General features: G+C 46.1%; 7 non-coding genes across 7 annotated transcripts; all 7 read right to left on the reverse strand.

The window, feature by feature from the left end:
* Positions 1-10553: 10553 nt before the first annotated feature.
* On the reverse strand, positions 10554-10637 carry TRNAL-CAG (transfer RNA leucine (anticodon CAG)). Its single transcript has one exon. It is a non-coding gene; the product is annotated as a tRNA-Leu (tRNA).
* A 130-nt stretch (positions 10638-10767) lies between these two features.
* Positions 10768-10851, reverse strand: TRNAL-CAG (transfer RNA leucine (anticodon CAG)). The gene has a single exon. It is a non-coding gene; the product is annotated as a tRNA-Leu (tRNA).
* Positions 10852-10980: 129 nt separating this feature from the next.
* On the reverse strand, positions 10981-11064 carry TRNAL-CAG (transfer RNA leucine (anticodon CAG)). The gene has a single exon. It is a non-coding gene; the product is annotated as a tRNA-Leu (tRNA).
* A 129-nt stretch (positions 11065-11193) lies between these two features.
* TRNAL-CAG (transfer RNA leucine (anticodon CAG)) lies at positions 11194-11277 on the reverse strand. The gene has a single exon. It is a non-coding gene; the product is annotated as a tRNA-Leu (tRNA).
* A 129-nt stretch (positions 11278-11406) lies between these two features.
* TRNAL-CAG (transfer RNA leucine (anticodon CAG)) lies at positions 11407-11490 on the reverse strand. Its single transcript has one exon. It is a non-coding gene; the product is annotated as a tRNA-Leu (tRNA).
* A 129-nt stretch (positions 11491-11619) lies between these two features.
* On the reverse strand, positions 11620-11703 carry TRNAL-CAG (transfer RNA leucine (anticodon CAG)). Its single transcript has one exon. It is a non-coding gene; the product is annotated as a tRNA-Leu (tRNA).
* A 129-nt stretch (positions 11704-11832) lies between these two features.
* On the reverse strand, positions 11833-11916 carry TRNAL-CAG (transfer RNA leucine (anticodon CAG)). The gene has a single exon. It is a non-coding gene; the product is annotated as a tRNA-Leu (tRNA).
* Positions 11917-27788: the final 15872 nt, after the last annotated feature.

The following is a 27788-nucleotide window of genomic DNA, read 5'->3' on the forward strand; positions in this document are numbered from 1 at the left end:
TTGCAGAAGTCTGAGAGTGACTGCCTGGGCTCTGCATAGCGAGGAGTGCGGCAAAGGCAGGAGTCTTCTTGACAGATAATTATGTTTGCAAATTTGGTTGTGCGAGCATGAAACTACAGGTAAAAGAAAGAACAATTGTCAGATGTGGGATTCGAACCCACGCCCGGAAGACCGGACTGCGACCTGAACTCAGCGCCTTGGACCACTCGGCCATGCAGACTTTTTTTTTCATTTGTTGCCGACTTCGACGTTCCAAATCAAGGTTTACAAAGGGTAAAACGTGTGAGCCACACTTTGACCAAGACGGTACTAAAAGCTTTTCAACAACGTTAATTCACCAAATATAGATATCCATTGCTGCGGATCAGGCAGCGATTTGAAAGCATCTCTCACACACACGACACTCTCAATGAAATTTTCCCGAACCGGTCGAACAATAATGTCTCCGTTTTGGAATTGCAGTCTAGTTTTCCACATTGCGTGGAGGCTCAGGACCATAATAAGGTCATACGGCACATCCTCGGTATTATCAATCGGTAAGAAGCGTATTCCACATGGGGGTATGGGTAAGTGTTTTTTCAATGTTCTCTGCAGAACATCCCTGTGAAAGATGGCGTCCCAGCAGTCTAGGAATGCATGCTCTATTGTTTCAGGTTTTTTACATAATAAGAAGTTGGTGCTCCAGGGGACGAATATACGCTTTTCATGAAGCCAGGCCTTAACGGGAAGTGTGTTTGTGTGTAGTTTGAAGAAAAAATATTTAGCTGAAGACCCATGTTGGCATTTCTTTCACTCTCTTTAGAACATCTTGTCCTGGGCCTCCACGGTGTGGAAGACGCTACAAAGGTGTAGGGAACATTGTGTCCACAAGATCTCTGTATAGCTTTTTCTTTGTAATGTTGGACAGGTATTGCTGTGAGAAATGTACATTCAACATCCTATATGAACATACCACTTCATGCAGGTATCCAGTCACGGCTCCTGGCATATTGTGAACCGTCGAAACAATGAATCCTGGAATTTGTCTACACAGCCGTACCTGTATCACCGTTCGGAGAAGAGGATCGTTTTGATTCTGTAAAACACAAAACATGACACGACTTGTCGAAGAAACAAATGAGCTAGACAAAGCCCACCTTTCTTGACGGGGAGGAACAAGTTCGTATGACTCATTCTCTCCCAGCTAGAGGCCCAAATGAAAATAACGAAAACTCGGTGAACTTTTTGTACGCTTACCCTCGCAGCACACAACACATTCATAACCTACCATATCTTAGAAACTAAAAAAAGATTGCAAACAGTGGCTCTAGAAAACATTGATAATTGCTTTCCTCTCCACCCTTCAGCCTTTTCCTTTACTTTCGAAACTTGGTCGAGCCAGTTCGATTCAGGTTCACGGTAACGTTCCAGAAGCACAGCCAAGTACTGCGTTGGTAAGGACAACCACTTCGTTCGATAAAGGGTCTCCGGCGTGTCCTTCCAGCTACCATTCCAGAAGCCGTAACGCTTATCCCAGTTTATCTGGGCTCCAGCTGAACCACAAATCACAATCACACGACAGTCGTCGCCTCCTTAATGCTCGCTTTGTTTGTGCAGAAAATCGTGGTATCATCGGCATATGCCAAAATTTTAAAGTGCGCTGCCTGCCGATAGCCCGCTATGCGCTCGTTATTTTTAATCGCCAAACAGAATGGTTCCAGATATGTAGCAAATAGAAGGGGTGACAGCGGGTCTCCTTGCCGCACTGACGAGAGCACGCGAAAGCTATCGGTGAGCTCCCCATTAACAATGATGCGCTTTAAGCATTCTCTGTACGCCATCATGACGCCTTCCGTTATGAAGTTGCCAACGTTCGCATGTCCCAGTATGCAGAACAAAGCCTTGTGCAAGACGAGGTCGAAGGCTTTTGCCAAATCGATCTGCATCATCGCGACGTGATCGCCAATCGCATCGCAACACCCAAGCACACTTCGAGCCACGTTTACATTTGTTGCGATACTGCGGCCTTTAATTACACGAGTCTGGTGTGGCTCTACCAATGTTTTAATTACACTTTGGAGTCGTTTGGCCAAAGCTTTCGTGAATATTTTATAGCCGACGTTGGCTAGAGTTATCGGGCGATATGACCCTGGCAACAAAAGTTTTTCCTCGTCGCGACTCTTCGGAATTAGCACGACATACGAAGTTGTGAAAGACAAGGGCAAATTGTTTCGCTCATACGCTTTGCTGATAACTTCGTGAAGAACACGAGCCAATGCAGACTTGAAGGTTTTATAGAAAGTGGCTCCCAAGCCATCAGGCCGTGGTGCTTTACCGATGGACAACTCGTCTATTGCGCCCTCTATCTCACTCAGGCTTATTGGTAGTTCCAGCCGTCTCCTAACTTCTTCATCGAGCTTTGGCATCAATGAGAGAAATTCTTTTTCGTAGCTATCTTTAAGGTACCGCGGATGACCTAAAATTGCTTTCAAGTGATCGGCGATCCCTTGCTTGATGTCATTTTTGTCGGACGTAATGTGACTGCCTTTAGCTAGCTGGCGGATTTCCTTCCGACATGCGTACCTTTTCTCGTCTGATAAGGCTCGTTTCGTTGGAATTTCTCCCGCCCACAACTTCTCAGACCTCGATCTCACAAGTGCTACTTTGTATTTTTCGGTATCCATCCTTACCAGCTCAGTTTTCACTTTCTTTAATTCGTTAACGTACACACCAGGCTTGACACTTTCTATGCTGATAAAAAATTGCAGTTTCCGGCGAGGATTTGTTTCTGCTTGTTTAAGCTTTTGTCTAATGTCACTGCTTCTTTCAACGGCCAATGTTTTGACTTTGTTGAAGTTCTTCCCATTGAACGGTTAAGCTTACTGGCTTGGCTGAAGTCTGGTTTTCTAGTTCCTTCCCTACAACATCGACAAAAACATCGTCATGCAACAACTGCGAATTCATTTTCCAAACATCCCAGTTAAACGTCTGTTTACTTTGTCTGTTCCCGAACGTGGCAGTTACCAAGCAGTGATCGCTGTATGCTACAGCTTCCACATCATATTCACAACATAAGGGCACTAATTCGGCTGACACGTATAATTTATCTAATCGAGCGTGTCTATCACGCTGGAAGTGGGTAAACCGCAGGCGAGTCCCACTGGCCTAAACACTGCCCACACCTTCCAGGTCATAATTGTGCACCACACCGTTCAGATATTCAGCACTCTTATCGCGAACGCGTGAACATTTTGCTAGATCTTCAGCTTTGCATACACACTTAAAATCCCCCAACAGTATTACCACCTTGGAACAGTTTACGTACACTTCAAGACGCTCAAAGAATGATCGCCGGTCCGTTTCAATATTCGGCGCATAGATACAATAGCACGGTAATCCATATCACGAAAAGAAAAATCAGCCACTAGGAGACGCCCACTTTCACACGAAACACTGACTCCACACAAATGCCAAAATTATTTCGTAGGAATATAGCGGAGCCACCTGATCCACCAACCGCGTGACAAACGCACACGTCAAAGTGAGCACGAAAATTGGACACCATTATGTCGGTGAGCTCATGGCTCTCAATTTCCGTTTCTTGGATTCCTACTATATGTAAGTCATTATCCAAGAAAAGACGACTTAGCTGACATTGCCGCCTTCTTGCACTGAGCCCCCGTACATTTAATGTAGCTACACGTAGCGTTTCTTTGGAACCGCCATGGTAAAGTGGTGCTCATCAACGTTACACAAGGATGAGCGCTCATAAAGGTGCGCCGATTACCACGTCGAATGCGTCTAAAGGAGACGCAGCTCGACCTTCCGGAAAGGGCACTCAAGTGCAACTTGGGCCCCGCTTCCTGGCAAGGTTCTAAAAAATTAGCGCTCAGGATTACGGCCATTGCATTCACCAATCCCCAACAGCACTCAAGCTAGACAGTACGGAATTACGGAGGCGGTTTACCCGCCTGCCGTGTATCGATCGTAATGGTCGGCCGCGGCATCAAGGTCGACCTCCTTATACCTGACGCTTTGGGCAGTGGCTCGTCTCCGCCGCTGCCGTCCTGTTTCGCCATCCGGCTAACGGTCTGGTTGTGGGGCCGTTTCCCCGTCGGTTGGCTAGTTGGGCCTGTAAGGATATTTATGCCTTCAGGTTCAACGAGGCAGGAGTTCACCTCCATTTCAGGTGGGGTTTTCACTTCAGGATTCGGCATTGCCGCAATGCCCTCTGCAGTCACTTGTTGGTGTCCTGTGGCGACAGCCTGAGCGACTTGTTTCTCATCCTGTTCAAGCCATACCGCCGACTTTGCCACGACGTCAGCTGTTTCACCCGCCGCGGACGACGTGTCTTCTATGTCCGCCTCGTCCATGAGTAGGGCAGAGTTGTCCTCGTTGCCCAAGGGTGCGGTCACGCTAGCGTACGTCCACTCGCACTGACTGTCGTCATGACCGAAGCGTCGCAGACACCACACCGTGGAATACGGCACTCACGACGAATGTGGCCCGTGCCGCGGCAGCGTAGGCAGAGAGGAGCCCTGCCCGGCACAACCACAAAAGCCAGTTCCCCGGTGACGCTCACCTTATGCGGCAGGTCATCGAGCTTTACGCCCGGCTTCAACTTCAGCGTAACTAGCCTTGTTGTTGAGTCCTTATCAGCCATGCCGTGAACCCGCCAGCGCTCGCGGACGACGTCCGTGACGTTTCCAAATGGCGCGAAGGCAAGACGTACGTCCTCGTCAGGAACGCTGGGCAGCAGCCAATGCACTTTCAGGCGTACGTCCTGGTTGGCGGGGTCAATGACGAGACACCGGCCCTTTTTGACCTGCAGCTCTCCAACGCTGACAATATTTTTCACCGTGTCGCTGTCCTTGAAGGTCACGGCCCACACATGGCTCATACGGCAGGCCCCGAGAGCAGCCACTTCCAGTAGGAGCGATAGCTGAGCGAGCGCATCGCGAAAATCTTCCACCCGGCATGGTCAGGCCCTGATATCACAGTGCAGGAAAACCGTATTCAAATCAAAACGCACTGTTGGCAGACTAGGCAAAACAACTTGATACTCGTTGTCCGAGGCAGAAATCCCGTTACCGCGGCCTATCTGGGCCGCTGAAGCCGCTCCTACGGAGCCCATGACATACACATCCGTCACGCTCGGTGGCCGGAAGTGGAATCCTCGGCCATCCTGACTGGACGCATCTAGAGCGGAAGGTGCAACTGAGCCACCTGTACTTTAGTATTTCGTTTTCAAGAAAATAGGAAAAGGAAAGACATGAAGCCATACCTCCTCTTTTCTATTAACATGAGACAAGAGGTAAAAAAAAGAACAATTGTCAGAAGTGGGATTCGCATCTATGCCCAGAAGACCGGACTGCGACCTGAACAAAACGCCCTGTTGGCAGACTAGGCAAAACAACTTGATACTCGTGGTCCGAAGCAGAAATCCTGTTACCTGTTTATGTGTTCCCGGCCTTGGACCACTCGGCCATCCTGACCTTTTTTCTTTATTGCCTGTTTGCAGCCAAAACCAAGAACACATTCAAATGCTAAAACATGTCAACCACACTTTGGCTAACATTATATATTAAAATCGCTTCAGCTTGATCAGATCATCGAGAATAGCCACCCACTCGGGAGGCTCACTATGGGCACGATATATTTCCGGAATATACGCGACACTTTCGGTGAAGTTTATTCTCGCCAGACGGGTATCGACATCCGAGTGTCGCACTGCCATTCTCGTTTTCCACAGACTGTGGAGGCCAAGCAGCATGAACATATCGTACGGAACTCCTCCTCCTTATCGGTTGGCAAATATCGAATACCAAGAGGCGTTATCGGTAATTCTTTTTTAAGTGTACGTTGTAAGACATCCCAATGAAATACTGTATCCCAGCAATCGATGAAAACCTGTTTGATGGTCTCTGGCTTTTTACAAAGTAAGCAGCTTACCGTCCATGGCACATATATTCATTTTTCGTCTAATCATGTTTTTACGGGTAGCGTGTAGCTTAAAAAAACGTTATTTGAGATGGTCTAATTGGCATTTTTTTCACCTGTTTCAATACATCATCTCCTTGGCCTCCCCAGTTTAGAGACCTGTACAATGGTATTGACCACATTGTGTCGACTAAATCTTTATACAGTGTTTTTCTTGTCACAGAGAACAGATATTCCATGGAAAACCGCGCACGCAACATATGAAGTGACTCAACCACTTCGCCAGATATCCCCTAATACTTCCTCGCTTCACATCACTGGTCGTTACAACATATTGCGGTAGTGCTTTTCCCAAACGGACTTGAATTACTGTGCGCAAAAAATCATTTGTCTGATCACGAAAAAAAAGAAAACGCGACACAATTTCTCTGATAAACAAATGCGACAGGCCTAGCCAAGCACTGCGGGCTGAACGAAACAAGTTCGTGATGCCTACCCTCTCCCAACTAGAAGCCCATATGAATACGGCAAATACATGATGCATTTCTTGCACACTTGAACGACACATTGATAAGACTTGCATAATATACCACACTTTCGCTACTAAAAAAAGGATGCACGCAGAAGCGCGTCCAAACATTCACAAATCTCAGCCAAGCCAACCCTTTGATTTTTCAATCATTTTATCAGCTTCATCGGACTAGTACTGTGCGGTATCATTATAGTGCTCGAGCGGCACACCCAAGTACTTAGTTGGCGTTGTTGACGACCGGATGTTTGCAAAGCGGGCTGGCATAATGTCCCAATGACCGTGCCATATACCGATGCTCTTTTTCCAATTGATCTGGGATCCATATTGTTCACAGTATTTTTTACATGACGTACACTTTCAAAAACGCTCTCACGATCCTCGCAGAAGACTGCGATGTGATCAGCGTATGCCAGTACTTTGACTTCAGAAAGCTGTAGCAGAAATCCTCGGACGTTGTCATTGCGTATCACTGCTAAACAGAAAGGCTCGAGGTACAATGCAAAAAACAATGGACTTAGTGGACACCCTTGTCCAAGGGAAGATCTTAGTTAAAGCTTTCCGCTGATGGACTTATTAATTATAATCTGTGTCGTGCATTGGTCGTAGGCCATTTTGACGCCATCTAAAATTACTTTACCTACGTTAACATATTCCAAAACAAGAAGAAGAGCGTCGTTGGACACACGGCCGAAGGCTTTCACCAGATCGAGTGGCAACAAAGTAACGGGTCTAGCGAAAACGTCGCAACAATCTAGAACGCTTCGCGCTACGTGGTGTTTGTAATAACAGTGCAGCCTTTTATGCCGCAAGTTTGATGCGGACTGACAAGATTTGTAATGACTGTTTGAAGTCTCTTTGCCAATACCTTCATGAGTATTTTATAATCGGTATTTGTAAGGCTAATGGGCCTGTATGCGCCAACCGATAAAAGCGCCCTGTGGTCATCTGTTTTCGGTATTAAAACCATGTGTGCACTTCTGAAAGAAGGTGGCAGTCGCTGATATTTATGTGCCTCAGTGATGCTGCAGCACTAGAGCAAGCCCAAGTGCAAATGCCTTATAAAAGGCGGCTCCTAAGCCATCGGGACCCGGTGATTTGCCGGCAGGAAGTTCTTCGATTGCGTCTTCTATTTCTCGCACGCTTATCGGTTCCTCGAGACTGGCTTTTACCTCGTCATCAACGCGCGGCATAAAATTCACGAAACTTGCTTCAAACTCAGCTCCCACGTGGATTGGGACGCCGAACAGCTTGCGGTAATGTTCGGTAAAGGCCTGTTCAATCACATTCGAGCAAGAAGTAACCTCATCCTGATAATTAATCTGTCCTATTTCATTTTTCCTTGCGTACCTCTTTTCATCGGCAATAGCGCGTTTGTGCGGCGTTCCATGAACTCACAGTATTTCCGTCCGTGCCCGAATAACCGTTGCTCTATATTTTTCCGTGTCGAAAGCTTCCATTGCGCTTTTAACTGTTCTGGTTTCTCCACTAAATTTTCCAGGTTCCGCACTGTCCATGAACATCAGAAAATTGAGTTCCTTCTGGAGCTCATTTTCGTTCATTTTTTTCATTGTATTGTCTAACAGTTCCTACTTCAATTGCAACATTTTTCACGCGAACCCTAATGTCTTCCATACTTATGCCCAAGGTACGCTCTCATTACTCAACATGTTTTTAATTTCGCGCTTTAGATCGTTTATAAATTGGTCATCACTTTGGTGTTTTTCGTTAAATTTCCATTGTGCCCAATCGAACCGCGGCTTTTTTGGATGGCACCGAGAGCAAACCGCACTATACTGTGATCGCTAAAGGACACCGGCTGCACAACATAGTCATCGCATAGAGGCACAAGATCTAACGAGATCTAAGCTTTGTCAAGTCGTGCTTGGCTATCTCGTTGATAGTGTGTAAATTGCGGCTGCAAAGTACTGGCCTAAAGGCGACCAAAGTCTTCTAGGTTGTAATCGTTTACTAAAGTGTTCAAAATCACTGCTCTCTTGTCCCGCGGAAATTTACGTTTAGCACGATCTTGTGCATGACACACACAATTAAAGTCACCAAGAAAGATGATGTACTCGTCACAACGAAGGTACGCTTCTAGATTCGAAAAAAGAACGACATAGTTCATTGATATCATTTGGCGCATATACACATATAATCCTCCATTGTGATCCATTAAAAGAAAAATCAAGAACAATAAATCACCCACTCTCGCTCACAGTAACCATATCTTGATTTATACCAATACCCCTAAGAACCAAGACAGCGCATCCACCAGATGTGCCGACAGCGGGACATGTGCATATGTTATAATATGTTCTAAAAGGTGTTACCATTTTGTTTGATCCTCGCTTTCAACTTCCGTCTCTTGTATAGCTGTAATACCGAGTTCATTTTCAACGCACAGTCGGCTGAGCTGGTACTGCCTCCGCCTTGCAGCGAGGCCGCGTACATTAATAGTAGCAACTCGTATTCCCCTCTTCAAATCCATTGTTAATTAGCGGGAAAGCTAGTCACAAAAGCACCGTATATAATCACATGTAGCACTTCTAGGTCTACTTATAGTTTCGTCTACAAGCGCTAACGGACAGAGCAGTTGTTTCGCAACACCTTGAAGTGCAGTCCACAAAAATACCTTGCTTGAGCAGCGGCTGACCTCCCCCACCCTTCGGTAGAGATGGGCCCCCGCAAGCTCGCGTCTGAGTGCCTTTGCAGGCACAAGTCCCTAAGGCTACTTAGGCGTCGGCGCCGCCGGTCTTTTGTCAGACGGGATATTCGGCGTCGGCCGTAATGACGGCCGGCGCATTACCACCGACTTTGGCGGCGGTTCCTCGCTGTTCGGTGGGCCAGTTTTCCCGCTGTGGCTTGTTCACTCTTCGTGTGTTCGCTTCCCGACCGCCACGCTAGCATTGGTGAGGTCCATCGCTTCGTTGTCAGCTGATGTCATAGTCGAGACGGCCGGCGTTTCCTTGGTCGCGGTGACTTGCTTATGAATATCGAGGGCCGAGCCCTTGCACACAGGTCGCGTAGGCGTTCCTGGCACACCCACCGCCCCGGCAGTCGTTTGCCCTTGCGGTTTCGGTGGTTGTGTCGCTGTGACCTTCGCCTCCTTGGCGCTCCCAGCAGAGGCTTCCTCGGCATCCACTTCATCCATAAGAAGTTCAGCACTTTCATCCGCAGCCGTCGTCCGCATCACGTTTGCGTATGTCCTCGCGCACTGCGACTCGTCATGGCCGTGACGACGACAACGTGCGCAGCGCGGGACGCGGCAGTCGCGCCGGATTTGTCCTGTGCTGCGGCAACGAAGGCAGAGCGGTGCTCTTCCAGGAATTACCACGAGAGCTTCCTCACCGGCTATCCGTAACAGGTGAGGCACGTCGTCCGCCCCCAAGCCCTTCCTCGGCATCAGGTTGATCAGGCGCGTTGAAGAACCTTTATCCTGAAGGCCATGCCCCCGCCACCGCTCTCTGGCCACATCCGTGACTCGGCCGTAAGGCGCCAGGGCTTCGCCAATATCCTCGTCCGGCCCGTTCTGCAGCATCTAGTGTAGCTTGAGGTGCATTGCTTGATTTCCAGGGTCGGCGACGATGCATGGTCTGTCCTTCACCATCAAGTCGTCTGCCTGTAGCAGTTCTTTCACTCCGCCACTACTTTTGAAAGTCACGGCCCACACATGACTCATTCGATACGCTCCTAGGGTGACAACGTCAGAAAGCAACTTCATGCTTGACAGCATGTCACGGAAGTTTTCCGCCCGGTATGGCCTTGCACGCATATCAGCATGCAAAAATAAAGTATTCGTAACAAGTCGCCCTGTTGGTAGTTGAGGCAGTAGCAACTGATAATGAGAATCCTCGTTGACAAAAAACCTAGACCGCAGCCCTGCTGGGCCACTCCGACGGAGCTCCTGACAGCCATGTCCGTACACTACAGTGGCCGGAAGTGGAATCCCGGCGATCCTGACGGGACGCATCTAGAGCGGAATGTGCAGCAGAGCTACCCCAACTTTAGCGTTGCTTTTTCAAGAAAAGAGGAAAAGGAAAGAGATGAAGCGATATCTACTTTTTTCTATTAACACGAGACGAGAGGTAAAAGAAAGAACAATTGTCAGAAGTGGGATTCGAACCCACGCCCGGAAGACCTGACGGCGACCTGAACGCAGTGCCTTGGACAGCTCGGCCATCCTGACTGCACGCATCTAGAGCGGAATGTGCAACAGAGCCGCGTTGCTGTTCCAAGAAAAGAGTAAAAAGAAAAAACATGAAGCGATACCTACCTATTTGTGTTAACACGAGACGAGAGGTAAAAGAAAGAACAATTGTCAGAAGTGGGATTCGAACCCACGCCCGGAAGACCGGACTGCGACCTGAACGCAGCGCCTTGCACCGCTCGGCCATCCTGACTGCACGCATGTAGAGCGGAATGTGCAACAGAGCCGCGTTGCTGTTCCAAGAAAAGAGTAAAAAGAAAAACATGAAGCGATACCTACCTATTTCTGTTAACACGAGACGAGAGGTAAAAGAAAGAACAATTGTCAGAAGTGGGATTCGAACCCACGCCCGGAAGACTGGACTGCGACCTGAACGCAGCGCCTTGGACCGCTCGGCCATCCTGACTGCACGCATCTAGAGCGGTATGTGCAACAGAGCCGCGTTGCTGTTCCAAGAAAAGAGTAAAAAGAAAAACATGAAGCGATACCTACCTATTTCTGTTAACACGAGACGAGAGGTAAAAGAAAGAACAATTGTCAGAAGTGGGATTCGAACCCACGCCCGGAAGACCGGACTGCGACCTGAACGCAGCGCCTTGGACCGCTCGGCCATCCTGACTGCACGCATCTAGAGCGGAATGTGCAACAGAGCCGCGTTGCTGTTCCAAGAAAAGAGTAAAAAGAAAAACATGAAGCGATACCTACCTATTTCTGTTAACACGAGACGAGAGGTAAAAGAAAGAACAATTGTCAGAAGTGGGATTCGAACCCACGCCCGGAAGACCGGACTGCGACCTGAACGCAGCGCCTTGGACCGCTCGGCCATCCTGACTGCACGCATGTAGAGCGGAATGTGCAACAGAGCCGCGTTGCTGTTCCAAGAAAAGAGTAAAAAGAAAAACATGAAGCGATACCTACCTATTTGTGTTAACACGAGACGAGAGGTAAAAGAAAGAACAATTGTCAGAAGTGGGATTCGAACCCACGCGCGGAAGACCGGACTGCGACCTGAACGCAGCGCCTTGGACCGCTCGGCCATCCTGACTGGACGCATCTAGAGCGGAATGTGCAACAGAGCCGCGTTGCTGTTCCAAGAAAAGAGTAAAAAGAAAAACATGAAGCGATACCTACCTATTTCTGTTAACACGAGACGAGAGGTAAAAGAAAGAACGATTGTCAGAAGTGGGATTCGAACCCACGCCCGGAAGACCGGACTGCGACCTGAACGCAGCGCCTTGGACCGCTCGGCCATCCTGACTGGACGAGGCTAGAGCGGAAGGTGCAACAGAGCCAGCCATATTTTAGCGTTGCGTTTTCAAGAAAAGGGGCAAATGAAAGACATGATGCGCTACATGATCTTTTCTATTTACATGAGGCGAGAGTGAAAAAAAGAAGCTTTGTCAGAAGTAAGATTCCACCCCACGCCTGGAAAACCGGACTGTGACTTGAACGCAGCGCCTTAGGCCGCTTGTCCATCCTGTTAGGATGCTACTAGACCGGACGATGAAACAGAGTCAATCGTACTTTAGGGTTGCGTATTCAGAAAAAAGGAAGAGAAAATAGATTAAGCGCTACCTACCATATTCTTTTTCCATGTGGAGACGTTGAAAAAAAAAAGAATATTGATCTTTATTTGGATTGGAACGCACGCCTGGAAGACCGGTGTGCGACCTTAGCGCAGCGCCTTGGACTGCTCGGCCATCCTGACTGGACCAGACAAGAGCGGAAGGGGGAACAGAGTGAACCATAGTTAAGCGAGTAGCTTAACCAAGAACAACACTGTTGCTGTTCTTGGTGATTTGTCACCCAAAACTGCACGTACTCATTGCCGAAATTGTCGTTAGCCTTTTGCATGTCGTGTATACTCCGCGTGTAGACGAATGCAAAAGGTTCAGTGTCGCTGCCAACATTGAAATTTCTCTCCGCAGAGTCTCTGAGCCATATCCTCTCCTCTTCCTGTGTTTTATCCTTGCTCTACTCTGATGATTGTTTGAAAATTTTGCCTGCACGAACGTTCTCCTATGATACAATATTTTTGGGAACACACTCTTGGATGCAATATGCATTTTTCCGAGGTGGCGAATGTGGCTTGCTATGTTCACCGTGGTCGGACATACAGATCGCGGCCCAACTCATTTTGTCTCCACGCCACTGAGGTTTCTGCCACCTAGGCTATGAGCACACTGAATTTTATGTTTATATGCTATCTTACGCTAAGCGAAATGTTCCGCATGCACTACATAAGCCGGTAATTGCGTACTTGCGAAAAGTGAAGACGAACTTTCTGTAAGTCAATGGGGATCACCGGTATGCCAGGTTTCTGCCCGTAAATCGAGAAACAGTACTGTGAGCAAGCGTCCCTATTGAGATCATACAGCTGCATCCGAAAATGAACAGTTTGGGCTTTCGGCAAAACTTGCTGTTATTGCAATGTTTGTTCCCTGTTGTACTTCTGTCTTGGACCCCTTGCTATAGATGTTCGCTAAGGGCACAAACAGTTGTTGTAATTACATTGTACGCTTTATGTCAAATAAAATTTGCAATATCATTACCGAAATATGGCTACGAAGATTTTCGAGGTGTTTTAAACCACCAGCGGTTTTAGGGGAGGTTACAGCTCGGCAGCTCAAATCTATATTCATTCAAACAATTAACTTTTGCTTCGCTTAAACCAGCACATCGTCATTTAAGCGGTTTGTAAAATTTTAATGTGAACCGTAAAATCTTGTAACTGAAGGTGCATATTGTCAGTTTATTCTATGAATGCCGAAGAAAAATTCCCCACTATTAAAAAAAAAAGATATACTTAGGTAGCAATTTGTTTTAATTTAATTTTATTGTATTTCCAGTGCACTACAAGCCAGAGGAAGGTGTGGCTCAGGGCACAAAAGACTACCTCGCAATGGCCCTTCCACCCATGGACTGTTTAGCAGTAGCGTGAACAAAACTTTCACAGTAGATAGCAGAAGCATAGTAAGGGCAAATAAACTTGGTACAGCAAAATTAGTGACAAATATTGTGACGCGCAAGAAGAAGAACGTAAAATTTATTTTCAAATCAATGAGGTCCGAGTTCGGCGTCTTTTAGTGGGTCTCGGCACCCGCCGTGGCCTCGGCTCCGAGACCTTGTCTCGAAGCGGCTTCCTCGGCTCGCTGGATGGCCCAGAGTTGTGCTGTCAGGTTCGAGCTGAGCAGTGCGGTCTTCCAGCGCGAGCGAAGGCTGGTGGTGGAAGAGACGGAGGGGTCGGCACTGCCCGACTTGTTAAGTCCTGGCACTCCCATAACATGCAATTAAGTGTGGTAATCTAGCCACACGATGTGCATCTGTTTGTGGCGTACATGTCTGGATACATGGCGTGCACTAGTCTAGGGTTTCTGTAAAATCCGTTTGTAATTGTCTGTAGTGTACTGCTTGCGTCCTGTTTTACCCAGCGTGAGGGAATGGGTATACGCGTATTTGTAACTGATAGTGTGTCGTGATGTCGTGGAACCTGGTCATACGATCCTCCAAGCCCAGATGTTTGCAGCTCCCCGCGATAGCTCTTCCGCCGATGATGCTCGGCGAGCGATGCCTCGAGCAGCGCGGATAGCCGCTTCGGTGGTGGTGCTCAATCCAGTGTGTGCCGCGATCCGTAGCAAATGCCTACGGTTATCGAAGCCGGCCTCTCCCTGGTGAATGTCACACACGAGAGAGAGAGAGAGAGAGAAATAACTGTTATTTATATAGCCAGCAGATTGGTGGGGGGCCAACCCCGCCTAGATGGCGGCCAGAAGCCCTTGAGGTCTAGCGGCATCCTCGGCCGCTAGAGCCGATGTTCATTCAAATGTTTGAATGAAAATCGTTAAATTGTCCGACGCCAGGATTTGAACTCAGCATCCCTAGCACAGTATCCCGATATTGAAACCAATTACACCACGGACGCTGTTTTTCTTTATTGCCGACATGGCAACAAACAAAACAAGACATTTTCACAATACTGGAATGTAACGGTAAAAATATCTGCCATTGGTAGGCTGACACGGGGGCTAAAAGCGCTTGAAGTTCGCAAGTTCATTCATCACATTGAGCCATGCTTCTTTTTGCAAATTATACATTTACTATATATAACAAATGGTTTTGCTGAAGTATTCTCTAACAGGCCGGGTGTTTATTTCAGCATGTCGCACGGCCATTCTAGTTTTCCATAAACTATGCAAGGGTAACAGCATGAACATGTCATACAAGTACACTGTCTTCCTTTAGAGTAGGCTAGAAACGAATACCCTATGGCGTAATCGGTAAATCCTTCTTAAGGGTTCTCTGTAAGATATACCAATGAAATACGGCATTCCAGAAGTCAAGAAGTATGTGTTCCACTGTTTCGGGTTTTCGGCATAGTAAGCAGTTGCTGCTCCAAGACACAAAAAGTCCTTTTTCTTCTAGCCGTCGTTTGACAGCTGAAGTATTGGTGCGGAGCGCGAAAAAGAAGGACCTTACTGACGGGCATACTGGCATTCGTTTTACTCTTTTTAGAACGTTCTTTTCAGGTCCCAAGCAGAACATCGAGTGATACAATGGTACCGGCAACATTGCGTCTATCAGGTTCTTATATAAGCGCTTTCGTGCTACCCGACTTAAGTATTCCATGGAAAGTCGAACCTTCAAAAGCTGAAAAGCCCATACTACTTCTTTTAGGAAACCACGCATTCTGCCTTGACTGCACCGACGAGACAATGCAATGTATTTGGGTTTAGCTTCGCTCAACCTTACTTGAAACATGGTTAAAAAAAACGAGTCCTTTTGGTCCCGTGGACAAACAAATCTCCATGCAATTTGCCTTATGAACAAATCGCACGCACAAAGGTAACCACTGCAATTAGCAGCGATCGTGCTTGCTTCCAGAGTGGTATTTCCGACTTCACTAGTAATGCATGAATTACTTAGAAATTTAGTTCTATTTAGGTCCTGATACAGCGTATAAACGAAGTCATCAAATCGTGTCGAGCCCCATGGACGGTGATCAGACAAATACATGCACTAGCCTTCATTTCCATGGTGGCTGAAGGATCGCAGCACCAGAGTTCCCCTCTATATATTCAGGAAACTCTGGTTTTTCAAGGCGTCGCACATAGATGGTGCAAGAGATTATAATTTCAGAGAAGTAAGAACCCTTTTCAGCGTGCAGTACGTCGTCGTAGAAGGTGATTAGCCTGAGAGCACGTAACGGGAGCGTGCTCTGTCCTGTCACCTTCTTCCGTGCTTCAGCGTTTTGCTCACTAAAGCGGGCTTTTCTTTGACGGAAGTAATGTTTTATAAACCAGCCTATGCAGCCACCCTTCTGCTGCAGAAGAGATTGATGAGAAACCGTCTGCGTTCGTCAGCGCCCAGTGAAATATCAGGTTATGTAACTTGGAATTTCCTGCCCATTCCTTTCAGAGTAGTACATGTATACACACAGCAACTATGCAGGGACGCCATTATCCATGCCGTGCGCGTGGGCGCTAGGCTCAGGCTCACAGGCCGACGCACTTGCCCCGCCACCGTGCCGATTGAGTGATGCGCTCATGGTTTGTCATTCCTGCTTCGTCATTTTAGCAGCCAAGCAGTGGAAATTTTCTTCGAGCGTCCGTATAATTGCGATAACTATAATGCCGGGACATGGCCGTAATCTGTTCGCGTTTTTTGCAGGAGACGGGCTCACAAAAAACGCTGCGGAAGCTACCAGCGATATAATGATGGTTGCATGTGTCGCTTCGTGTACAAAAAATTGCTAACGTGTTTCTAAGAAACATACTGGCTCCCCTGTAATCTACAATAGATGTGATCATCGAATGGCTACCAGCAAAGCAAATCGGTTGGAGATGAACCAACCACAACCTTAAAAGGGGTGTAGTGCATGTTCCTAACGGCAGGCGTCCCCACACCACACGGCGCCAAACCGCGCCACACCACACCACAAAATGCTCTGGTCCATATGGACGCAATTGCTTCCTGTAACAGACAGTGACAGGAACAGCCCATGAAAATATCGTCTCCACCCGGAATATATATTCTGCCGAAAGCGACGGTTCTTCGCATAAATCACTCCCAATGCATGCCCCGACGCCCATTTACGCAAGAGAATAACAAATAGGAAGAGATTAATTTTTCAGGAAAAGTTGAAAAATGGTAAGGCTATAGCCCATGAAAATATCGTCTCCGCCCCGTAATATATACCCTGCAGAAAGCGACGGTTCTTCTCATAAATCACTCCCAACGCATGCCCCGACGCCCATTTACGCAAGAGAATAACAAATAGGCAGATATTAATTTTTTGGAAAAGTTTGAAAAATGATAAGGCGATAGCCCATTAAAATATTAAAATTCGAAGGCTATGGTTCCTCGCATACATCACTCCCAACACGCGCTGCGACGCCCATTTACACAAGAGATTAACAAATAGGCAGAGATAAATTCTTCCGAAAAAAATTGAAAAATGGTGAGGCCTCGGCCCCATAATATAAATCCTCCCAGAGGCGATCGTTCTTCACATACATCACTCCTGACGCACACACTGATGCTCATTTATGCAAGAAATAAACAAATAGGCGGAAATCAACTCTTTAGATAAACTGAAAAATGATAAGCCTATACCCCATAATATAATTTCTCCCGAAAGGAATGGTTCTTCGCATACATCACTCCTGACGCACGCACTGATGCTCATTTATGCAAGAAATAAAGAAATTGCCTGAGACAATTTTTTTAGAAAAAATTGAAAAATGGTAAATATCGTCTGAGCCCCATAATATAAATTCTCCGGAAGCGATGGTTCTTCGCATGCAGGAGTCCCCGTGCAGGCCCTACGGCCGATTTTCGCAATAAAGGAAAGAATAGGCTCTGAATTACTTTCTAGAAAAAAAAAATATACACAAACGGTAAATCTATAGCCCATGAAAATTTGTAGAGCTGATGGTGAAGCTTCAGAGGGCACGCCGTCTGATGGTAGACAACGGTTCGCGGTCACAAACTCGGAGATTTGATAAGCTCCAATTCTGTGCAGCCAAATTGCACCTGGACGTCTTTGTATTTTACTCTATTGCACTTTCTGAATAGGAGGAAACATGTCTTTTTTCTTGTGTCATTATTTATAGTATCTAATAACTCCTGTAACCTTTCCTCACTTGGAACTGACCCTTATGGAGCTGAACACCATGAGAAGAAAAATACGCACATATTTTATAAATATTCCTGCATGTATCTTAGAACCGAGGCTTCGGCCCCACCTAGAACGTTTTTAAATTGCCAAGGCTCCGAGGAGACACGGTTATTCGACATCAGAATCACGGACACACAGCCGGCAACAGCAAGCACGTTTTTTTTTTTTTTTTTACAAATTCGGTTTACTTAGCGTTCGTTACTGCAGAAGTACCACTGCTATATGAGTAATAGAATGCTAATAGACAAAGGTATATTCCACGTACCAAACAAATATAAAACAAGACAATTGATAAAGATGAAAGGGCAGAAAATAAAGCCGCCAAACTCGCAGCTTGATGGCATGCATTCACCAGAGTCCAACTAGCGAACTCGGCAAACTTGGGGCAACTGCTTTGACGCCATCATGATGTAAATGTAAAAATTTTCTGTGGACGAAAAATCATCGAGAAAAATCAACGGCGCATAGGTTCATAATAAAGGAGAAAGTTACAAGTGTGCTGCGAAACGCGAAGTGCGCATTGTGGGCCTCCTACATGTCTAATGCATAACTTTAAGTGTACAATTGCAGGGTTTAAGGATGGGAACATGAACATGTGCAAAGCGCAATGAAATGCTAAACACTGACTTTGCATCTCAGGAAAACCTAATAGCGTTACTTTCGAGCTCCTGACAATAGTCTTGTGTTTTTTCGTGTCCGATCGCACCAAAGGGAAAAACAAGTGCCAGACTGAATTTTAAGAGAAACACGTAGGGGGCTGATACACCGTACCTCGACAGAACCGAGCTCCTTGAGAAAAAAACAAATGCATGAACGAGGTTCACTCTAAAACTCAACGTCAGTGATCACTTAAGCGAGGCCACAACGGCGAGGACATCGTAGCAACAACAGTGACGAATGTGAACACTGCCACAATCATACATAACACGAAGGCGACCAAAACAGGGTTCGCAGTGAATGTCTAGATGTCACGCTCAGGATGCTGGCCCACGCAGGAAGCGCTGAATATGCAAATAGACGTGCCGGCTTCTAGATTCCGTTCAGAAGAACATCCCTGCTGTTTTTTTTTCCTCTTTAGGTTATTCTTTCATCACATAACCATTATTTCTGCTGTTTGCGGTGCCCGCTTGGTAGGGAAATTAATAATTTCTTCGCTTTTCACAAGGACGGAAATGCAAAGTGGCATTTCTTTCCACGAACTGCCGTCGTTGCCAAACCATCGCGGCGGCCCGTTGACAACATGGGTTTCGTTCGCTGGTTGCACACAGCGCGTTGGCCAAACATCAGCACCGCGGTCACGTTTGCCAGGCAACAACAGACACGGCTCCGAGATCTGGATTGCAGGCTGCATCTAAGGCTATGCAACGAAACGAACCCCCCCATCTCCCTGTCCTCTGTCGGCGTCGGAAATGAGGCTTGTCTCATAGCAGACTGCCCACACCCACGCACTGGCTCCGGCGTTGTAGCGGTTTGGGTCCTCAAATATGAAGGGACCCGGGAGAGCGTTCGTGCTGTCCTGGCGACGACGGATGTGCGCGGAAATTGGGAAGAAGAGGAACGCGGGCCCACTTTGGTGGTCGTGACCTTCATACAGGGCTCCTTCTAAATGTTCCTTTCTTCTTTAGATTGTTCACTCCTTAACCGCTTCCTCGCTTCTTTCCTTGTTCGTCCTCCAGGGCTGGTCATTTCGAAGACCATGACGGTGGAAAGTGAAAGGTATGGAGGAGCATTTATGGACGCAGTTCTGTCAAATGTCACCGAGCCACAGCGCGAGTAATTTGGCCTGTCACCAGGGCTCGTATGGGTACTTGTTTGATAATTTGCATGTTTTGAAGGCAACGAGCCTCCCACCCATGCTCGCGCGTACACATTGACAAGCGCACACACCTGTACACACATGCACACCCTCACGCACGAACGTGAACACGCACGCACACACATACTAATCAATGCTGGCAACTGTCGATACGCCGATCTCAAAGCTCCATTCTGGAATCTCCGATCGCATGTTTTTACACTGCAGCCACGCCTACACATGAGAAACGTGTGCGTTTTAAACATCAACCACTCCTGAGCTGTTTAGTTTTTCGCACCTAAATTCATACACAAACGTTTATGCGGCGCATCAATCTCTCGCTTCTTCTCTGCCAAAACTAGCGGGGATTGTACTCGCGTAGAGAACAGTTACGCTAAACAAAAAAAAAATAAAACACAAAAGCGAAGAACGCATACATTGCGGAACTTTTTTCCGCTTGGACGTGGCACGGTAGCGGAACGAATGGAAATCTAAAATAATAACTGCGTTTACTCTCCCTTCCTCCACCCCCCCCCCCCCTCCTTCCGCAATCTCAATGGCCTCTGTGTTCTTATATCTCCTTTCGGGCGAATGCGGATCTGTCGCAAACAGAAGTTTCGGATGTAGGCGGAACAGACGCAGCGGTAGAGGGTTATGCGACAACTTCATTCGCAGTATGCAAAATGTCGCCCACGTACATGTACTGACCGTTTTTCTGCAACGCTAGCAGCAGCAGCAGCAGCAGCGGCGGCAATCCTTGCATTGGAAAAAGTGCCATGCTTTCAGGAGTTTAGCAAGAGAGAATTGCGTCACAAGCGTTTTTGCTACAGTCCAGGTTCAGAGAACGGGATTGGCGGGTAGGGTCGCTACCAGCATGCGGTAGAATTGGCTGAAAAAGAAATAAAAGCTCTTCCTACTCAGGCGGCCTAGTAAGGAGACCGATGTGTCACGTCTTTTTGCACGCGTACCAAAGCTATCGCGCGGTATATGCTGGGATTTGTTGCTTACTTTCTTTTCCACAATTTCGAAACTCATTCACTTTTCCGGGCAGGACATCGCACTGTAAAATGTGAAAAGTCAGTCCCGTTAGCTCTGCAGAAAGTTGATGGTAGTTGTTCTGCAGGGATCTAGTCCCGGCAACTGCGGCAGCGTTTCGATGTAGGCGAAATGCAAAAACACCTGCTCACCTAGATTTAGGTGCACGTTAAAGCACCCCAGGTGGTCCACATTTCTGGAGACGCTCACTACGGCGTACCTCATAATTAGATGGTGGTTTCGGCATGTAAAGCGCCCAAATTTTTTTAGTTATTCTGCACAACGTTCTCAACCGCTCGTTACATTCTCCTTAAACGAGCTGCTATGCGCGATTCCGTGATGTCGCCAGAAATCTGCTGCTGGGTCGTGCGCTTTTACGCACAATATGCTAAGGAATCTCGAGGCGACTGGTACAGCCACTCTTTTTGACATATTTATTGAACTGTAGACCGAAAAATCTGCACCCGAATCTTGGAAGATTGCTGGTGCAATTCCAAATTCGAAACCGGGTATGACATCCCTGTGTCTGGACTCCTTCCGCCCTCTTAGCTTGACAAGCTGCTTATGCAAATAATTGGAGATGGTTGAGAGCCGATTTCAGTGGCGGTGCTAAACAAAACTGGTGCGTTGTCCGATTATTTGGCCGTGTTTAGAAAACAGATGTGCATAATGAATAGCATAATTCGTTAATTTGGTTAATTCAAGTAAGCATTTTGATATCTGGTATAAGTAATTACGGCCCCATCCAGTAATTTAGATCACAGGTTAGAATTGTACTTTCTGCTACAGGCAATATTTTTTGTTGAATTTGGCGCTGCTAAAAAGGAAAACTCTCTCTCTCTCTCTCTCTCTCTCTCTCTCTATATATATATATATATATATATATATATATATATATATATATATATATATATATATATATATATATATATATATATATATATATATATATATATATATAGACTGTTAACAATGGTAGAGGACGTAACAAGAGATACATTGCCCTTTGTATTTGTTAGGTTTGGGTAAAAAGACACTAGCAGTTGAGCAGGAGAAATAGAACACGCACAAAAATTATGACCGTCCCTCCCCCTTATACAGAGATGAGCAGACTGTTTCTACTAGGATAAACGGGGTGGTCAAACTCTGAGCACATAGCTAGCTTGAAGCTATTTGTATAGTTTATGAAATTTTAACATTGTCTATGATATTAGGACAAATGTTGCTCCATTGTCCTGATTCTTAATTCCCTAACTGCTACACTTTATCCACGACCTTTCAACAGTACGAACGTTTGTCGTTAGATATATATTCAGTAAATGCATGTTATAGTTATTAAAACAACTTATTTTACGTTGTTTTCTAAACTATAATGTATTCGCTTCTTTAATTTGAATCTTGAAAGTTTCTCTTGGGTGATGAGTTTTAGAGCAATAACACTCCCGTGTACATATCCGCCACACATCTAAGTGATACAAGCGCGTATGACCGCTACTGCGCATACATGTACGGACTGAACAGTCCACATATAAAAATCTTTTCCTGTTTTAGTGCAATAGAAAAGTATGTGGAAAGAATGCATAACCCCTTTTGTGAAACTAGCTGTTGTAATGAAAATACCCGTAGTTGATCACATAATTATCATTATACGCCACTATAGGTCGTCACTCATTTAAATATTGCGGTCACGCATGCTGCTCCTTCGACCGCATGCTCTGGCTGTGCCTCTACAACGCGAGCTCCGAACTTCAATACAAGTCCAAGTAGAACGCCTCACTGAAGAGCTCGGAATTCACTCAACTACAGGCCGTCCAGAGGGCCCATGACGTCGCAGAGAGTTACCACCTCCCGGTCCCGCCATGGGCGACGCCACCAAATCGACTGGCGAGCAATCAAGTTCCTTAGGACACTTCAATAATGTTCTCGTCAATTGTCAATTGTATTAGCATTCAAGTGGCCGTTATCCAACTTCAGTGCTTTTAGGATGTCTAGCCATTCCGCTTGGGAGAGTTACCTTCCCTGTACATGTTATGACCGGCGTCACACTCTACAGTGTAACCTATAGGTGGCGCTGGGATGGGAGCAATTGTCAGCATTTTTTGTGAGGCCTTGTCCGTCTCCTGATAGCGACCCACTACATGTCCTTCTCCTGCTTATTTTTATAAAGGCGTGTAATAGCTGCATTGTTAATATGGCAATGCCGAAGTTCGTTCCCTTCACCTAACGAACTACCCGAGGTATTGAATAAGTAAAAGTTTTCGTCGAACAATTCAAAAAACGCCACGAAGTGTTCCATTACAACCGCTTCTTGAGAATAGATAAACAGTAGCCAAAGAACCCAAAGAAATGGAGAAAAAATATCTTCCAACTTATGTTTTTGCCAGTTAAGGTTCCAGAATACATTGGGCGGTCACCTAAGGTCACCAAAGCAGCGTTCTGATACGAAGGGTCCGATCGACCTCTTGCTGTCCGATGAATACGGAGCAAGCAACCCTATGCCTAACTACAGAAAAGAAGATGAAAGGAAACACACAGACACACAGACACACACACACCGTAGTGAAATCAAAAAGCATCTCCTGCACTCGAAGGTATTGCAAAACATCCTCCTTGCAATCCCTTTAACGGTCAGTGACACAACACGTGAGCCAGCGAACCTAAAGGAAACAGAGCGTCCAAGGGCCAAGTCCCAGGTCACCGCACCGAAGAGCTCTGAAACACAAATCCCTACCTCCCCCCCCTCCCCACCCCTCCTCTGACGGATACAACGGTAAGGTAAACAAATTACGGATACAGAATACATTGCTCTAAGGAGCGCAAGAATATGCATGAATGTGCCGAAGTGTTTCGTAGAAGACACTAAGCCGCTTAGAGCTATTATCAGCAAGAAAGCGCAAGCATAAATACCTTTTTACCACTCGCAATGCCTCCAGCCTTGTTGTTACTTGTTAATGGAACCAAGAATTTCGATTCCCAAGAGCGCCGTGGCTGTGCAAACAGATACACGAGCACTTCGGTGGCAACGACAGGAACACTACCGCGGTATCGATTGACGTTGCCTTCGGTTTTTCGGTGACTCAAAAGTACTGTTTATCCAAGGAAACGTGAAAATTCTTTCACGAAAATGCGCTGTCTCCTCTTTGGCTCGGTAAGTGATGGAAGTGGTGAAGGAGGAGGAAGAGGACAAGAGCGAGTCGCTGTGTTGCAATGGACAACACGGGCCAGTGACAAGAAATTTGACGAAATGGGTCCCAGCAATATAACCTGAGAAAGAAAAAAAAATGCCAGGTAGTTGGAAGTTTCGCGGCTGCAGTTTGACTTGTTTGATTCCCTGGAGCCAGATATCCAGGACGTGCAGCCTGATCCACTGTGAAAAAGAGCGGTGCTCTAGAGGGGTGGCTTTTACTTTTTCTTTCTTTTCTTTATTTAAGAATGACCTCGCATTGCTCTTTGACGTTGTTCTGACTACCAGTATCGGCAAAGAGCTACGTCAATGAAACGCACAGTTGCGGAGAAAAATGGCAACGCCACCAGCCACAGGAAAAGGCTGCTGAAAAACTAGGTAGCTGTACACACTAGCGAGAGAGAATAAATGGCGCGCACTCTACATTCACGCGTTCTTTTAAGCATGTATCGCGCTGAATGAAACCAGAAAGAAAAGGTTCTGTTTTTGTTTTCATCTGCGGTTTCCTGGGATTGGAAAAACAGGGCCAAAGCGATTTTTACTGACGGAGGTTTCTGAAATGTGGTGGGCATCAGAATATTGTGCGATAATCACCAATACGTATATAAACAAAATTTTACTCGATATTTCGCTAATAATTTTGGGTTGACTGCTCTGGCCACGTGCTTGAATACAGTCGATAATCAAATCGCAGCATTTTCCTAAGAAACACTGGGCCTGGTACTAGTGTCGAGGAATATAAGTGCAAGATTAAAAGTGAAACCCATTCTTGTTTTGTAATTAAGATGCGTTTGCACATACGAATATATTGTCTAAGAGAGTAATACTTCAAACTACCGGCAAGCAATACATCTTCGGTGCGTTGCCACCCGGTTACATAAAGAGCTCCGTCAAGCAACGACCTTGAGTCGGTTCTCACCGTTTCAAAGAGAAGTCAACTTTCTCCTTCATTTTTCATTTTGGTAGTTTGCTACTTGTTCCATATATTATGTTACAAGAATTTCGACTGCACTTTTCGCTTTTGGCGCTAGCAAGCATCTTACGCATGAGCAGGCGTAGAGCGCTCCCCCCCCCCCCCCTAAATAAAGAACAAGAAGCCCGAGCGTTGTCATGTCCGTAGCCGCAGCTAAGCCAGTCAAGCCCTAAGGGTCTAAGTGAAATGATAAAACAAGAATAGCACTTTCTTACAGACATAGGAAGTAGTAGTTGGTAAGTAAGTAAAGTAATTCGAGCAAAGACGGGTTTTCAACATCTGAACTGGAAAAACAAAGGACTGAAGTAGATAGACAAGGACGTTGAAGTTTAGTGGAAACGAGGAACATGGACGTCCTTTTCTGTCTACCATATTCTTTTGTTTTGTTTCTTTTGTTCACCTGTTCAAAACTTGTCTTAGCTATTAACCAAAGAGCTTTGTTAAATACTATTCTAATTCAAGCTATGAGAAGATCATTTGTAATCTTATATCAGGAATCGCTATAGAAGCAAAAATCAAAATGTAGACTGTCCTTTTTCGCTAGGCAGGTTAATAAAATTGTACAATGTCAAAGCATTCTCTAAGCACGAAAAATTTTAATCTTTGGGCTTTCGCTTTGGTTAAGTGAGCATGACTCCACTCAAGTCAATTTGCATGTCACCAGAAGCCACGACGGAAAAAAAACGATAAAGAAACGTTACTTTCTCTTGGTTTGGCTCGGTGACATTTCGCCTTGTCAAAATACTTGCAACTATGGCACAACGACAGAAAAAGACAGATAGTTTGAGAGAAAAGGGAAGGGAGGTTTACCATATGACGAAATCTGACGTTATGCTCAGGCACGTGTACAAAAAAAAGGAAAGAAAGGTCAAGGCATTGTCTATTTTTCGACGTTTTCCTTCTTCAGAAGGGGTATTCCGCAGTATTGATGTTACGCAAACCGCCACCTGTGACCGATGATTTGACTAAGCTTCGAAGTTTGTAATCCATAGGCACCTCTAAAATAATAGTAATAATGAAAATGAAGAAACTAACCCGATAGGCATGTGCTGGGGCCGCACCTGTTGAACAAAGGTGCTCTGAAGACGCTTCGCCTGAGGACGCCTTTTGTCTTGGGGATGCTCCGGGGGGCCCTCTCTACTTCATCGCATATTAATGAGAGTTCCCTTTCTAACACCGGCTTCTTCGAAAAGTGAGGAAATCGTCTCTCTGGAGCCTCATCTAGGTATGAGCCGACGTTAGCGCACCCTCTTTAATAACACGCCACCGCCCCTAATTTCTGATCCAGAGAAGCCCTAGACCTCGGATCGAAAGGGGATGCAATAAAGACACAAGTACGGGATACGAGGTGCGCAAAAAGGGAACGTTGTTTATATGTGTTGTGGATATTCATTTTTACGCATTTGTTCTAGCGTCACCCCCATACACCCCATGGCAATGCAGCTTGCATATAGGGACAGACAAAAAAAAAACATGTATTGTGCAAGTGATCAACAATGTGTGATCAAGAGAAGCCACAGAACGAAATGGAGGCGTTGACGAGTACAATTAAAATCTTTTACCCTTGTTTACTGTGTTTATTTTTGTTTGTGGGTCAATAAATGTTTACTTTTCACTTTTGAAGCTCAAGTAAACGCGGTTGAAATTGTGGTGTTATTTCCATGAGTGGCTGCCACACACCTGATTGAGCTCCATAGTGTTCTCTCCTTCGGCACAGAAAACAGATCACAGAGATTCCACTTTTGTATAATTTTTCCCATATTCAAAAGAGTTTCCCATTGCCCAATAGCTAAGGCTGCAAGAGAAGCACGAAATAATAACGGTACAAAAAGTTTATATAGTTTCAAGTACGAAAGCGTCTGAAAAAGTGGAGTGCTTTAATCAGATGTATGTCCCAATTGCGTCGACAGCATCCAGTCAATGAAGAGTCGAGAAGTGCAAGCCATAAAAATAACGCTGTCGAGACGGTTACTAATCCTTTCGTCGCATCTGCTCCACAAGCTCACCCTATCAATGCACCCTCAAAATTACATCCCGCAATGTCATCAATCGAAAATTCATCCTCAAGGAGGTGCCTTGAGCATTAAATATCGTTTACGAGCCAAGTTTGAAAACGCTGAGAACGCGCCGGGATCAAGCGTAGGATGCTCTGCATGTATGATATGATGGGTTACTTCACGTGATACACAGTCGGTTTTATTCATGAAATCACGTCTTGAACGTGTTAGGACATTTCTTCGAATATCGTGCTTATACACCAAGGATAAGAGGATTTATGCGAACTATGGATGGAACAAGGGGTTGCCCAACTCAGTGAATCCGCAAGTAAGCTTGCAGGTTTTCATTATTAGTAGCACACTCTCGGGTGCTGCTGTCCTAGCGTCCTGAACTTTCTGGCATCTGTCGTCCTGTCAACAAAGGAATTTCTCTCCAACTTGTCAAGCCCAGCTGACAAGAATGCGCGGATCGATAGGCCACTGGAACACCCACAGAACTGTCACTCGTCAGATGGTACAGGCGCACCAGGAACCTTGCCTCGAACAAACCATGTTCACGAAGGCAGGCAAACAAGCAGTGAACAAGCAGCACGTCGTCTGTTTCCCATGCCGCAATGCGCAAATAATGTTGTGGAAAATGGCTGCCCGACTTCTGGGTAAAGGCGCACGAAATGCACGAGACAGATCGAAGACATGGTGAACACAAGTGTTGAATGCCAACTCAGCGGAAAATTACGAGCGGAAAATTGGAGAGAAAAGCGTTATGGGGGCATCACGGCGCACCTATTTGAGGTCCCGGATTCATGATTTGTGCCGCATTCACCGTAGTAGTTAAGAGGAAGCTTTAGCTCGGGCCCAACTCCGACGCGGCCTATTCAAATACATGTAAAAGGCAAAAACGCTTTTTGGAGATAACCCCTGGGCCGATTTTAACGAAAGATATTGCATTTGAGAGGGAAAGTTAAGTTC

The sequence above is a fragment of the Dermacentor andersoni genome, chromosome 10 (assembly GCF_023375885.2).
Source record: "Dermacentor andersoni chromosome 10, qqDerAnde1_hic_scaffold, whole genome shotgun sequence".
NCBI classification, from domain to species: Eukaryota; Metazoa; Arthropoda; class Arachnida; order Ixodida; family Ixodidae; genus Dermacentor; species Dermacentor andersoni.